This window comes from Pinus tabuliformis, chromosome 2_2 (genome assembly GCF_031772625.1).
Source record: "Pinus tabuliformis cultivar Carrire ecotype Pingquan chromosome 2_2, CPIR1, whole genome shotgun sequence".
Lineage (NCBI taxonomy): Eukaryota > Viridiplantae > Streptophyta > Pinopsida > Pinales > Pinaceae > Pinus > Pinus tabuliformis.
Genome location: NC_142300.1, coordinates 789592608 through 789607251, shown reverse-complemented (window position 1 = coordinate 789607251; position 14644 = coordinate 789592608). Strand labels below are relative to the sequence as shown.

Sequence of the window (14644 nt, the reverse complement as noted above, 5' to 3'; positions counted from 1 at the left end):
AGTTACGACCCGGGAAGTTGATGTACCAATTTACCCAAACAGGAACCACAGTTTTGGCGCTTCATCTCCTAGGGTTAGGTTTTTGGATGTTTAGGGTTTTCCACTGTTTCTCAATAATAGATTGGCCTTTGAGCCTCATTGTAACACAGTTTAGAGGCGTGTAGCCGCCACATCTCTTCTCAGAGATAAGCTACCATCACCCGAGCTAGTCTTATTTCCATTATGTTTGTAAGCATATTTCAATATTTGATATTAATGAAATGAAGTGTTATTTCTACTACATCTTTGTATTATGGTTATATCTGTAATTTGTTGCATTCCTATTTAAATCTGGATCAAAGCTTGTCATAGTTGGAAAAGGATTGGCATTTGGTAGGTTACAACATCAAATGCAAGACATTTATGTACATATTGTATCGGATGGTGCAAAAGTTGACCCTGCCTTATGTTTCATTTACTTGGCAATGCTCACAGGGTATGCGCAATTGTTTTAATGTGAAACTACCATGTCCTTCTCAAGAATGCAATCCCTCTTATAGTCCACAAAATTCTTCAGCAACATCATATGTTACAAGCCCTTGTTGAAAACGACATCGTTTTATGGAATGCAAGGGAAAGACCACTTGCTAATTAAGGTAACTATAAGCTTTCTTGAAGATGATGCAACCTGAAAACACTATTTCAAAAATGATTGAAGACTATAGTCATAATTTTCCCAAATAATCCAATTCGAAGCTACTTCAAGCTTAAATCTCGTGAGCCATGATGCACAATTACTTAAAGGTTTGAAGTTTGACCGTAAAATTAATCAACTTTTAAGTTTCTTGAAAGTTGAAGCATGGAAACCATTATTGGGATTGTTTAGGGTTAAAGCCATCTGAAAGTTTCTTTAAAATTACATCACTACCAGATTCATTCAACTTTTGAAAATAGAAAGATGGAACACATTAGGCATGGCCTAAGGGAATTTTCGTTTCTTTGATGGCTTGTTTATTTTGAAATGTAACGTGGTACTATGTACACTCAACTTTACTTGAGGACAATTTTAAACTATTAGCTTGAAATTGGAGTTGATGAAAATATCAAAACTATGACATTGTTGGGCAAGGTGGAGTACTCAAATTGTATTAAATTCATAGTTTTGGAACCTGTCTAAGAGAAATCAGCGAGGTTAAAATATTTGTGTTTAGAGGAGGATGCCCAACATTTTGGAGAAGTAGAATAATGGTGAAGATAGCGATAGCAAAGGTCCACTTGATTATAGAAAGTATGTCTATTACACAAATGAGCAGGTGAATGATTTAGAAGATGCTTATAATGAATGCTCTAAGCCTAGCATAGGCAGACATTTGTAGCTCATAAGAGATAGTCAAGTTCTTCCTATATCAAACCGAAGAAAATTAAAGTCTGATTTCAGAACTGAAGATGCGATGACAAGCAATAGAAAGAAGCATTTCGACTTCTATCTTGGAATGGAAAGTTTATATCTATGAACCAACTAGTATTGGAGGAAAATCAAAGACTGGGGAAGAAGGCAACTAGAGGAATGGATTTTTGAAATACTTGTGACCTCTTCTAGGAACCTTTCACTAAAGGTCTCAAGTCACATTTTATGTTTACAATGGTTCCTCACTACGAACTTCAATTGCGACTTGCGACCCCGTTGAGCTCGTTGCATGCGATGAAATTAGTGCGTGTTTCCTGTATGCGACCTCTCCTCCATCTATCATCATTGTTCTTATTTCGGTGCCAGGTGTCCATTCCCTTCATTACCCTAACCCTGCACTCTTATACACTTGACATTCGCACTCTCCTATTACCTCTACACTTACCCATATGGCCGTTGCCCTCGATTCTTCCCCTAGCTTCCAAACACAATGCTTGTGGTCTAATATGACCATGTTTTAGCATACCACGTTGTGGTCATTGGGTCTCTGTCATGGGTTTGTGTTGAACCTCTTGAAATCCGCTCAGGTTTATTGTATCAATCCACCTAGGTCCAACCAATAGCTAAACCCCCCAACTTACATCCGTTTATCACCATAATATATTGGTTATGGTTCGAATTAATTCGAAAGAGATAGCCATCATTTTGGTTTTAACAACATACTTGGGTCTTTAAGTCAAAATAATGCATCATTGTTACCAAAGGCCTGATAGCTCCACATTTGCAATTATTACTTTGTTTTCCATGTCACACTTAACAAGGAAACATAACCCTGCTATAATTTCTCTTTTTACTTCAATGATAGTAGGTTCTAGATCCTCTATCATCTTCTCAACTTACGTTTGAATACTTAAATCTTAACCCCTTGTGTCTAATACCAAAGAAGAAATAATACTAATCATGGTGTTCCAATCCTCAGGTCGATGCCTCCATAAGCTCAAACTACCCAATGTTAATCTTTTGGTAGTCTAGTTGGATTTTATGTTTCTCTATATCGAGGTCCAGTAGCTGATGATATTGGCGTTAACTCTTTAGAAAATCACTGCTATAATGGGATCTAAGGTTCAATGCTTTTAGCTCCTCGTGAGCATTAGCACCTCTAATAGTTGGCACTTGGCCATCGTCTATGTTGAATGTTGCATTATGAAAAGCAGCACTCCAGTTGTGCCCTTTAAGTTGTCCATGACCATGATTTCCATTGAAAGCTTCTTTTATTGACTATAACTCATATTCAATTTTGATCAGAGGTTCACTTCTTATGCTTGAGTTTCCCTATTCTTCGTTGGATTCACTAGCTTAAGGTTAATCTTACCATGTACTAGATTGTGCCATCATGGGCGTAAGCCTTAAACAATATTAATCCACCTTGTTCATTTACAACAATTGTATAAAACCCTTATGCCTTAGTTGAAATCTTGTATCAACAAGAAAAAACTTATTCCCTTAATTGTCAATTGACCATACGATTTCGAGGTCCCCTTTATAGGTGCACCATTATAGTTTAAAGCACATAATTAGTTCACAACTGACCCTCAGGTGACAAATTGCTCTTCCAATTCCCGGTATAACTATGAGTGCAAACTACTCCTACGTCACTAGTTGCATCCTCATTCCTCAATCAAACTATCCCTTCAAATTGCAATTCGTGTTTGTATGGTCGCAACAAACCTTTGGTCTCATATTGCAATATTATCATCCATCTAAAGGCATGACCAATATTGTAGAACGAGCTTGTGACTTAGCTATGTCTGCTCTTCTTGAGGTCATAGGTTGCATTCCTAGTCCCTGAATATTGCAACTAGAAAATGCGACTTGCTCCATAACTCAAACTTGTGACCCTTGCTAAGCCCATCACATCTGATGGATTTAATGCATAAGCTCTAAACGTGACCTCCTCTCCGGATAGGCTGCGGTACTACGACCTATGATTGGTTGTGTATTTGAACGATTGTAGCAAAATTCTTTATTTGATATCGCATGCAAGTCATTGGAACCTTCATAAGTATTGAAGAGGAAACTTAAATTATCGTTGTAGCAAAAATAGGGGGCATACTGGTTTATCTGATATGGCATTTTCTCACAATGACAGGTTCAGGATACTTGCATGTGATCTAGACGACAAACTACATCTATGGTGCATATGAGCTAGCAAATCATCATATTTAGTTATGTTTGTTCCATCTCCTTTAAGTTCCCTAACAGTCTCAAGTGACCTCTGGTGAATAAGTTGCAATTGTTGGAAGTAAATATGGCAATGCTTATGGTTGCGATCTTCATAGGGGAAGAGCATTTATTATTTTTCTATCTCCTAAGGACGTTCACCACCCACCTTTAGCCACAATAAAGATATGATCCTTGTTGAAGAAAATTTCAACTTTGAAGGCTCAAATAGAAGTTAGATCAAGTAATATATAGTTCATCAATATTGATCTATCTTGTCGATATCAGTTAGCATTTCATCTTTGCAATGGATGGTCTGGAATCCTTAATTTAGACAGTTTAAAAGTGACTCATATCCATTTCTCTCCTCCACGATGGATAAATGAGGATTCTCCAACAACATAAATTTACCACAAGAAGAAACCTACATGCCTACATACAAAATTCATAATGTTGATATTTATCTTCACTTTGATGCAACTGCAGATGACCTTATAGATGTAATTGAAGGTAGTTGCATATATATGCCTCACATTTATTTTTTTAATAGGATTGGCCAAATAACTCTCGAGGAATTGGGGGTTTTGGATAAATTGCCTCAATATTTCCCAATTAGTACCGACCTAGAATGGGATTTTGAATGGCCTGTTGGAGAAGGATTCTAGCACAAAACACAAATCACAAAGAGTTGGGAAGGATCATGAATTAAAGATTGAAGATGGTCTCAAAGACCTCACTTGTGTTTGTTTGAAATAAGGACATGATGGTTTGCAAGGGACTTCTCCCAAAACATGGTTAGGGAAGCTCATAATGACCACACACGAGCTATACATACTTTGTTGATATCACAATACAGAAAAGGACTATAAAGGGGTCCAAATTGATATTTTCTTTCCATGAACATGTTATATTTCCAATATTGTTCTCTGACTGCAAATGTATATGGCTAATGTAATTTGTTTGCTTGCAGGTAACAAGAGAGAACAAGATTGCTGACCTACATGAAGGAAGATGAGATTAAATCAAAGGCAAGACAATTCAGAAGATATCAAATGCTATCAGTTGGATATTCAATTCCACAAGATGAATGTACAACTAGGGTTTTGACAAGCTGGAAAATTAGCTCCACACGAGTTTCTATAAATACCAAAGGCACAATATCATAAGTTGATTAGATGATTATTTCCTTGCAAATGAGGTGCAATAGTAATCAAATAGCCACTCAACACAACAACAACGCAACCTTGTCTCATGACTTGGCAACAACATTATCTAGGGTTTCCAACAACTTTCTCTTTCTCCTCACAACTTCTATTATGTCATTATGTAAATATCTCTTATCATAATGCCAACAACTATGCAAAGAGTGATTTGAACATTTAATAGCCATGGACATTAGAGAGCACTAAAGAAGGCCAAGAGTCATGGGGGGTAGGTGAAAGGTCATGATAGATGAACAATCACCTCACTTATATAAGTATACTCTCATGCTTAATTTGTTGGAGACTTTAGCACTTGAGCTAAGACTAGCATTGGATAGTTGATTTATGCTTAAGGAGCTAAAGGCACTCAGTTCTTGGCTGCTAGTAGGGTAAGTTGTGGTGAGGCTAGGGTTTTGCTTTGGATCATGGTATGAACAACCAATGTTCCACTATTAGGCCTTGATGGACTTGTCGAATATGTTCTTGAATACACAACATGGATAATGAGAAGTTCTTCACTTTCGACATGGATTCCCGTGCATCTTTATGGTGGTTGTATTGGTTTTCCTGTATTTCCATCGTGTTTGTATGTGTGCTTTCATGTGGACGCATGTTAATGAACTTATTCTCATCCTATGGCTTGCATATCTGCTTTGAATATTTACTTTCTTATTCCATGCAATGCCGATAACTTATTGTGAATTGATTTGTAATTAACCTTTGACACTTTCCTATTCACGTATGTCTGATATGGTTTTAGCTTACTAATGCTTCTCGTGGCATGCTTCTTCTTCTTGTTTTACTGTTATATCCTTCTATCTCGTTCTGCAAGTTATCATTGTGGGTTGACCTCATTCCCACAATTCAACAACCAAGAACAAAAGTTACATGATGGTAGTCAAGCCTACATATAAGATGGGGCTGCTATCCCAAACAAGGTGAGGTCTAATTGGGACTTCACACCAAGGAGACCCCCTAGCTGTTGGCAAGACATTTTCCCTTGTCAACAAGTCAAAGGACACTAGCCCCTGTCCCATTTCTTCCAGTTAATTTATGCCATAGTCAACCCACTTAATCAACCAGGATTGATATTTAAAACAACAATTACCTCGAGCAATCTCTTGCCTCAAGCAATGGAATCTGTGTCCCTCTCTCTGCCTTTTAAATAATTACAATTATTAACAAGAGAGAATATTAACCAAGGAATGTTATAAGGATAAACAATTGGGCTGTTACAATTCATGGCCCAAAAGCAAATTACAAAGGAGTTTTCACGCCTTTAAATAGGCTATACTACTTAAAAACACCATTAGAAAAACTATGGGTTGTCAAAACTTGGAGCCCAAAAACCGCCAACGATAAGTTGACTCTATGACCTCAATTTTTTTATAAATTTGACATTGGTGAGGCTACATCATGGTCATGTCCAAGAACAACACTCGAATATGGAGAGGAATTGAACTGGTGACTTAAGATCTATGAGTGCCTTAACAATGCACCTGATCACCTATGGACCCTATGACCTCAATCTTACCTAAACTACCGTAACAATATTTATAAGCATTAGTTTGTTATATTTATTTATTTATTCTAATATTATTAAGCTTATATAACATATGAATAAACTTATAAGCTTATATAACATATGAATAAATTATGAATAAAAACCATGGGTTGTGAAAACTTGGAGTTCGAAAACTGTTGGTAATTTGACCAAATCAAAATGTTTACATAACATTACAATGTCTATTCCACACTAGGTTGGAGAGCACCTTTGGGCACAATTAAATCAAAATTTGAGAAGCTTTATTCCAAAATAGCCTTGCCTATGGATGCAAATATTTTTCAAAATACTCCAATTTAATGATTGGTTAAGATTCCATGTCTACATATTTTTTTACAAGTGAGAAAACCTATCATGACTCAATTGTGAAACCAACAGTTGAGACAACCAACACTAGATGCTATCCATAAATACAAGCTAACTCATCACTATTATTCAAAAAAAACCATACCATATAAAATTACCCCCTTAACGATCCATAAGGTGACAAACTTTCATTGCGATCCATAAAGTAACAAACTTTCATTCATACCAAAAACATATGGATCTTAGCCCATTAATACATTTCATTAGAATTTTTAGCAAAAACATAAACAAAAACTTTAAAGTATACTTCAAACCCATTAAACATCTCCACAAATATGAGTTAGTCCCTTCATTTTCCTCGAATTTTATTTTTATTTACATTTATTATTTTACTTGAACATTTTCCTTTAATTTTATTTTTATTTACATTTATTATTTTACTTGAACAAATTTCTTTGCCTCTCAAGCCCTAGAGTCTCTTTGTCTCGAGAGTAAGAGTAAGAGAGTAAGAATTTGTAACATAAAATATTTCCCGCATCAGAAAACCCTAAAGGTCTTGCGAGCAAAGCCTAGGGTTCACCCAAGAAACCCTAAGCTGCCGTGAGATTTCGTTTGCAAGCCTTTTATAAAAGGTTGCCTCATCTCCGATGTTTTGCGTTTTAAAATTGAGGTTCATGGGAGGTAGCCAAAGGAAGATGGGGCTGCCATAAACCCTACGAAACGGCGGCCGAGGATGAGAACAGCAAAATAATGAGAGGATCTCGGATCTTCAAACCCCAGGATGAGAACGGACAAAGGATTAGAGTATCCCGGATCTTCAAAACTCAAGAAGGGAAAATCCGTTTCTCGTAGAAAAAATGAACCGTCTGGGTGAAGTCAATGGAGCTTTGGCGGATCTTTTATAGAATAAGCAAAGATCGCTGCACTATTTGCTCATTCGATGGCATTTATTATTCGAGGTACTTCCTCCTTTAGAAACTGCAAAATTGTAACGAAGTCATTTTGCACCTTTTTATTCTAAGCTCTTGCTTTGCGTTTTTGCCAAGCACATGATTTATAAAGCTACAATTAACACTCATCAGGACAAAAGCTGTAAGCTGAAGGAAAGCTTGGCTTGCTTAAGCTCAATGTCATTTAGAGCATGGGCCTATTAGCTTGGCAAGAAGGGGACGTGGGCTTTTGAAATGTGTCATTAAAGTCACCGATGTTATATGTTTCGTAAGGGAAAATATAGTATTTTTAAAATGGCTATGATTTCATAATTGACTGAGGAACTGATAGCCATTTGCTTCTTTTTTTGGCTCGGTAATTAATCATTATATTTTGCAGCCACACTCTACCTTTATATACGCTTATACAATAAAGAATTTCTTAGCTTTGCTTACTAGAAAATTTAAGGCTCTATATAAGAAGATTCATTAGACAATGACCTTAACCTAATCTTTTCTATATTCTATAATTTCTGTTATCAGAAACCGATTCATGTTATAAAGGTGACAGTGGCTTTGACATTCCTGGCTCTGCTTTGTCCACTAAAATATCTATAACAGATTTGAGTCCACTAAAATATCTATAACAAATTTGAGTTGGTTGCATTTGAGACTGTCACAATTTTATTGCTTAAACAATCTGCCTTTTTGATTGTTTCCGACAATCTTTTCGAAAAATGCTATGTATGGAAGGTGTTAAAATTATATTTTGAATGCTAGCTGTTCTCTTCTATTGATCTAAATAATTTTTGAGTTTCTTGTTTTCCAGTTCATTGTTCAGAACATTTATCAGTTTTTCCCATTACATTTTCTTTTTCGAGAGTATTTATAATAGATAAGAATTATAACTGACCAAATGATGTGGCCTTTTTCCGTTCAACCATGATGCCGACTGAAAAGTCACGACTTTGCAGACAGAAATTGAATCAGATCGTCGTTATTTAAATATATTAATTAGCTATTTTTATGTTTATTTGTTTGGCCGATAAAATTTTATAAATTCCATAGAAACAGATTCATGCGATCTGGTCCTAACTTAGTATTTAGGATTCAACAATGAAATAATGACTAGCATTACAGTGGGTGGAGTGGAAAAGTGTTAGTTTAATTGGTTGGGGTTAGGTTTTGTTAATGAGCTCGAGAGAAGTGATCCCTATAAATAATGACTAGCATTACAGTGGGTGGAGTGGAAAAGTCTTAGTTTTTTTGGTTGGGGTTAGGTTTTGTTAATGAGCTCGAGAGAAGTGATCCTTACAGGTGAATTTGACCAGATAATTTCCAGGACACAGTTGCCACCGATTTCCAGTGTCCGTGAACCACTCATAAAAAATCCAGGACACAGTTGCCACCGATTTCCAGTGTCCGTGAACCACTCATAAAAAAGCCACCGATCTCTGGTATCTGTGAGCCACATAAAAGACATTATAGTGAGGGGTTTTGTTATAGTGGCGAGTTATCTAATTGGCTTGACCGAAATGGCTTGGTTGTTATTTCTTGCTTTACTACGAAGCAGACAGAGTATGTGAAAGGGAGCTATGCTTTTAAAATATGACATTAGTGTTAAATGTTTGACAGGATGAAATTGAACTTCTTATTGAAAATACTGGTGAGGGTGCGTAATTGGCGAAGAAGCCACATTAGTTTGATATTTTAACTCAAATTTAATCATTGCTAAATTTCATAGCTATAAAATAATTGTTTACATCGTTGGCTTTGACCACAGTTGCCTAGACATTAAGATAGATGTGATGGATTTGAATGTGTGATTTGTGAATTCATTTATGGCTTTTAATCACTTATGTTGCTTGGATTTTTTTTTCCTAACGTTGCTTTAAGAGATCTTTCTTGTCCATGAGACCCTTGAAGGGATCATGGTTTATTTATAAAAATAAAAATAACGATAGTTTTATTTGTCTACAGGTGCTTATGGATGCAAAAAATTATAGAAAACCAAATATTGGCCTTTTGGTTGGCCGTGAGATGGATTAAAAAGTCATGGCTCTAAGGACAAAGATGGAATGTTACTGTCACTTGTAATAAATTTTACTATTTGTTTCCTGGTTTTTAAATGAATGCTGGATATGGCTATCAAACTTGGCTTGTTATTTAATTGACGGGGCTCTATGCCTACAGGGGTTGGAATCTGTGCCTTTAGCGTCAGGTCAATGGGCAATTGTTTTCTCCTTTAAAATAGGAGGGCATGGATGATATGACTTTTGTTAGGTTTGCATTTTAGTTCTGAACTGGATTATTTATAATGGTAATTTTGACAGCTATCTGTTATGTCAAGCAGAGAGGCGAAGTGATGGGGCTTGGCAATGATGGCGAGGGCTTGAATGTGGTAAACTTTGCAGATGATAGTGCCAAGTTTGGTTGGACGAATTTTTTTCCCAATTGCCAAGTAAATGAAGGTAAGTTGAACAAAACTATCAAATTTAATACTTGGCTTTGTTTTCAGGTCAATATACCTTTTGGGTTATTTGTAACTAGATAAATATAAAAGTAGCCTTATCATAAATTAAACTTGTGTTGTCATACCATTTTTAATTAGCGGGGTAGCTTTTCCCATTTGCCGAGGAAATAAGATAAGTTAAGCAAAAATATCAAATTTACTAGTTGCCTTTGTTGTTATGTTAATCTATTCCTTTTGGGTTATTTGTAATTAGTTTATAACAAAATACATCTAGCCATACTTTAAGCTTATGTGATCATACTGTTTTTGGTGGACTGTGAGTCTTTATGCAATTACAAAATCAGAAATTACCCTATGAGTTGTCATCCTTATTTTTTTTCCGAGGATGCTTTCCTCCTTATCTAATGATCAGGTGTTGTTATTACTCACTTATGAGTTGTTAGCTAAGTTTCCAGGAAACAGAAACAGATCTGGATTCGGAAACTGATCCACCAGATTTTCGAAAAGCCAGGATCCGGATACTCTGCGGGAACACCACTTATACAAAATACACTATAATTTTTTTTGGCTCTTTAATTTTTATTTTTATTTATTTATTTGTTATTATATTTAATGTAAAAAAAACATATTCAAAATTAAAATCAAAACTATTCATGAATGACAACATTAAAACCAAAATAATTAATTAATTTATAAATATGAAGACTATCCTATTATTCCAGAAAAGACTGCATAAATCATGAATCACAGAAGTCTACATTCTGAAATATATATCCTGCAATCCATATTTGTCTGTAATTGGTCGAACCGTTGGAAAGGATTATAAGAGACTGATGTTGTGTTCCTTGTCCACTACGGGCCAGGCTGAAAAGAGATTCAGATGGCCACTAATAATTTACTGTTTTTTTCCAATTTATTAATTTTTACGTGGGGTGGCTGTGTGGGGTTATGAATTTGGTGAGACTGTTTTTCAATTTTGAACATGCTTGTTTGCAATATATGATAATCTATTAATTCAAAGAGAGGCCATATGATGGGACCTGCTAGGTCAACCATGATGCGGACTTAAATGTAATAACATTGAAGACGAAATGGTGTCTGATGGTCTCTTGAAAGTTTGATCCCAATAATGTCATCTAGTTATATAAAGGATTTTCACGGTTGCTGCACATAGGAAGGCTAGATCAAACCAGCCTGGTTTGCAATAAAATAATATTAATACCTAATCTTTAAGTAAAAGAGGCCAAATGATGGGACCTGCTAGGTCAACCATGATGCGGACTTAAGTGTCAAAAACATTGAAGACAAAATGGTGTCTGATGGTCTCCCGAAAATTTGATCCCAATGATATCTTCTGGTTTCATAATCGGTTCTCACAGTTGCTAAATATATGGAGACTAGTTGAACAAATCATTGTTTGTACAATCAATTAATTCAAAGAGATGCCAAATGATGGGACCTGCTAGGTCAACCATGATGCGGACTGAAATGTCAAATCATTGAAGACAAAATGGTGTCTGATGGTCTTCTGAAAATTGATCGAAATGATGTTTCTGTTTGCATAAAGCGCTTTTCAGGATTGCTATTTGAACAAACCATTGTTTGTAATAGTTAATTTTGATATGAATCAATGAAGTCAAAGAGATGCCAATTGAACAGGGCTTTATACAAAGAGGGTAGGTTGCAAACCCATGAGCGATATTTTCAGCAAAAAAAGGAAAAAGAAATTGGCTCCAATATTGACTCGCGTCCATTGCTCAGATTAGGCGGAACATCAGAGCACAAGAACTGTCCCTTCACAAAAAGGAAAACTTCACGAAACAGCCAAAAGCTGATACCAAAACAAACCACAAGACTGAAGTTCTTAACCCAAGGTGGTTAAGTGAGCCAAGCTATTCTTTGCTATTCTTTGGAGGCGATGCAACTTTTGCAGGGAATCCCACATGCTCACTGTAGGTGAAACTCTATTAGGTTTTGAGGCAGGGGCTGGCAGGGGGGAGAGGGAGGCAGCAGGAATGCACCTTTATTTGCTATTTCTCTGTTCTATGTTGCATCTTTCTCATTAATTTTGTTGATTATAGTTCTTTTTGTCTATAGTAGATTATGTTGTTTCTAATCGTCTTGTTTTTATTGTCCTTTATTGATCACAGCGGGGAGCATTTTGTAGAGCGTTGGGAAGATTCACTGTCAAGTCACTGGAAACATGGTCAGCCATGAGAACAAGTGTAATGTATAAATAAAAATGGACTTTCATAATGCCAATCTATGGGAATGTCAGCCATGAGAACAAGTGTAATGTAATGTATAAATAAAAATGGACTTTCATAATGCCAATCTATGGGAATGTCAGCCATGAGAACAAGTGTAATGTATAAATAAAAATGGACTTTCATAATGCCAATCTATGATTCCCAAATGTTGATAGTTGCAATATAAACCGTGCAAATGGTGTTCTTTGGTCTTTCAAAAGTCGCCCAATCTCTGGTTCACAAGTGTTGATGATTGTAATTACTAATATTGCAGACCTAAAACCTTGTAACATAGATGTTGGTCCAACTAATATTCTTAATACAAACATTTCACAATCTCTAAATAAGAGAGAATTTCACCATTTGGAGCCAACTTATTTGATTTAGCGTTTAAAAATAATTTATTTAAGATAATAAAAGATGTGTGCTAACGTATTTTTTAAAACTTTGATGGTGTACGACCTTTTTACCATTATTACCGAATAATTTTCTTTTTGTTGAATTGAGTATCATTTGTAACGACCTCTCTTGCCATTTTATATTGTAATTTGGATATTGTTTTGATAATACTATCAATATGATATTGTGGTGATTCAATATCTTTTGTTAAAAGCATATTGTTTGAAACTTGTGCAAATTATGGATTGGTGTAAAAATTTGCATGATGTCAAAATTCTAATTTTGACATGGAATGTTGTTTCATGACACGGGTGATAATTAGCTAATACAAAAATATTTGGAACACTATTATGGGGGTGATAATTAGCTAATATAAAAATTTGGACCACTATTGTGGGTATGCATATTGGTTGACATTTCTTTTCTTAAAGGGTTGGATTGGGGTGATAATTAGCTAATATAAAAATTTGGACTGTTATTGTGGGTATGCATATTGGTTGAGGTTTCTTTCTCTGGGTTGGAATTTTATTGTTTTTAGAAAAAAACTAGTTTAATATTATTTATAAAAGAATTAATATGTGAGTTAAACATATATATATTTTAAGAGACATGTAACAATATTTTTAACCATAGAGATTCATCCCCACTTTAGGGTGGGTTAACTTGTAAATAGTTTTTGTTACAATACTACGGATCAATATTATGACTATTCAATATCACATTGCCAATATGACATTGATATAATATTTTCTTTAATTAATTTGAGATAAATTAATTAAAAGAGTATAACTAACTTGGAGATAATATTACTATGAATATTTTAGCATATTTTATGAAAGTTAAATTGCTATTGTCCACTTAGCAATTATTGATAATTAAATTAAAATTTTGAAAGACCTATTCTAAAATACAAGTGTAATTAAAAAATACTTGCATTCCAGACAGGCTTGTAAGAAACAAAATTTAACAAAAAAAAAGTCTAAAGCTTTTTAAGGCCTTAACAATGATCAAAGGGGATCTAAACGTAACTCTAAGTTCAGAAGAGAGATGGGGGAATTGTAGGAACAGAGACTTGCTTGAAGATCGAATTAAGTATGAACTTCTGCATAGAAATCTTATAGATATAACTCATCCAAAATGTTGCCTATATGGGACAATGGAAGAATTGAAGAGGCGTACATTGCAAAAAGGATTGATTGTTTATTGTTCATGTCAGCGTTATTGATAGAATGGGCATGCCTTATTCGTCCATAGGGAATGTATTTATATCCGATCATAGGCCGATTTATCTCAGTTGGAAGGAAAAGGGCTTTAGAAATGGGTACCCATTTAAATTCAATAGAATATGGTTAAAAGATCCAGATTTCAATGAAGTCATAATTAAAACATGGAAGGATTTATTTGCAAAAGACATGTTACCCCTGTTTATGACCTTTAGAGACAAGCTGTTTGCTATGAGAAAGGTGGTAAAAGAATGGCTCTTCATGAAGCTCAGAGGGAATTACACAGCATATCCAAGGCTATGGATGCCAACTCACTTCCTTTTACTAGCATGAGATGCTGCATAAAAGAGCTTGAAAGAAAAAAGCAAAATCTTCTGAAGCAGGAAGAAGCCCTTTGGAGACTCAAGAGCAAGGCAATCTGGCTCGAGGAAGGTGACAGGGACACAAAATTCTTTCACAAGTATGCAAATTCCAGGCATGAGAGAAATTCCATATGGAAAATAAGTGATGGTCAGGGGGGTTTTCTCTTCTCACAACAGGGTATCTCAAAGGAAGTTGTGAGACATTTTAAAAATCAATACAAAAGAAGGGATGAATGCAGGTTTCAGGATATCCGGTGGGGTATTGATTTGACCCCACAAATGTTTGATGATGGAAAAAATGAAAGTCTGTTTCAGCGCATAACAGAGGAG

The 14644-nt window shown here is 35.4% G+C and overlaps 1 long non-coding RNA gene across 2 annotated transcripts; it reads left to right on the top strand.

Moving 5' to 3' along the window:
* The first annotated feature begins 7153 nt into the window (after positions 1-7153).
* On the top strand, positions 7154-12518 carry LOC149195060 (uncharacterized). Of its 2 annotated transcripts, none has more exons than XR_016254580.1 (4): positions 7154-7638; positions 9589-9829; positions 9962-10079; positions 12232-12518. It is a non-coding gene; the product is annotated as an uncharacterized LOC149195060 (long non-coding RNA). The 2 variants fall into 2 exon arrangements; XR_016254581.1 differs by having other exon boundaries at positions 7155-7638; positions 9589-9701.
* Positions 12519-14644: the final 2126 nt, after the last annotated feature.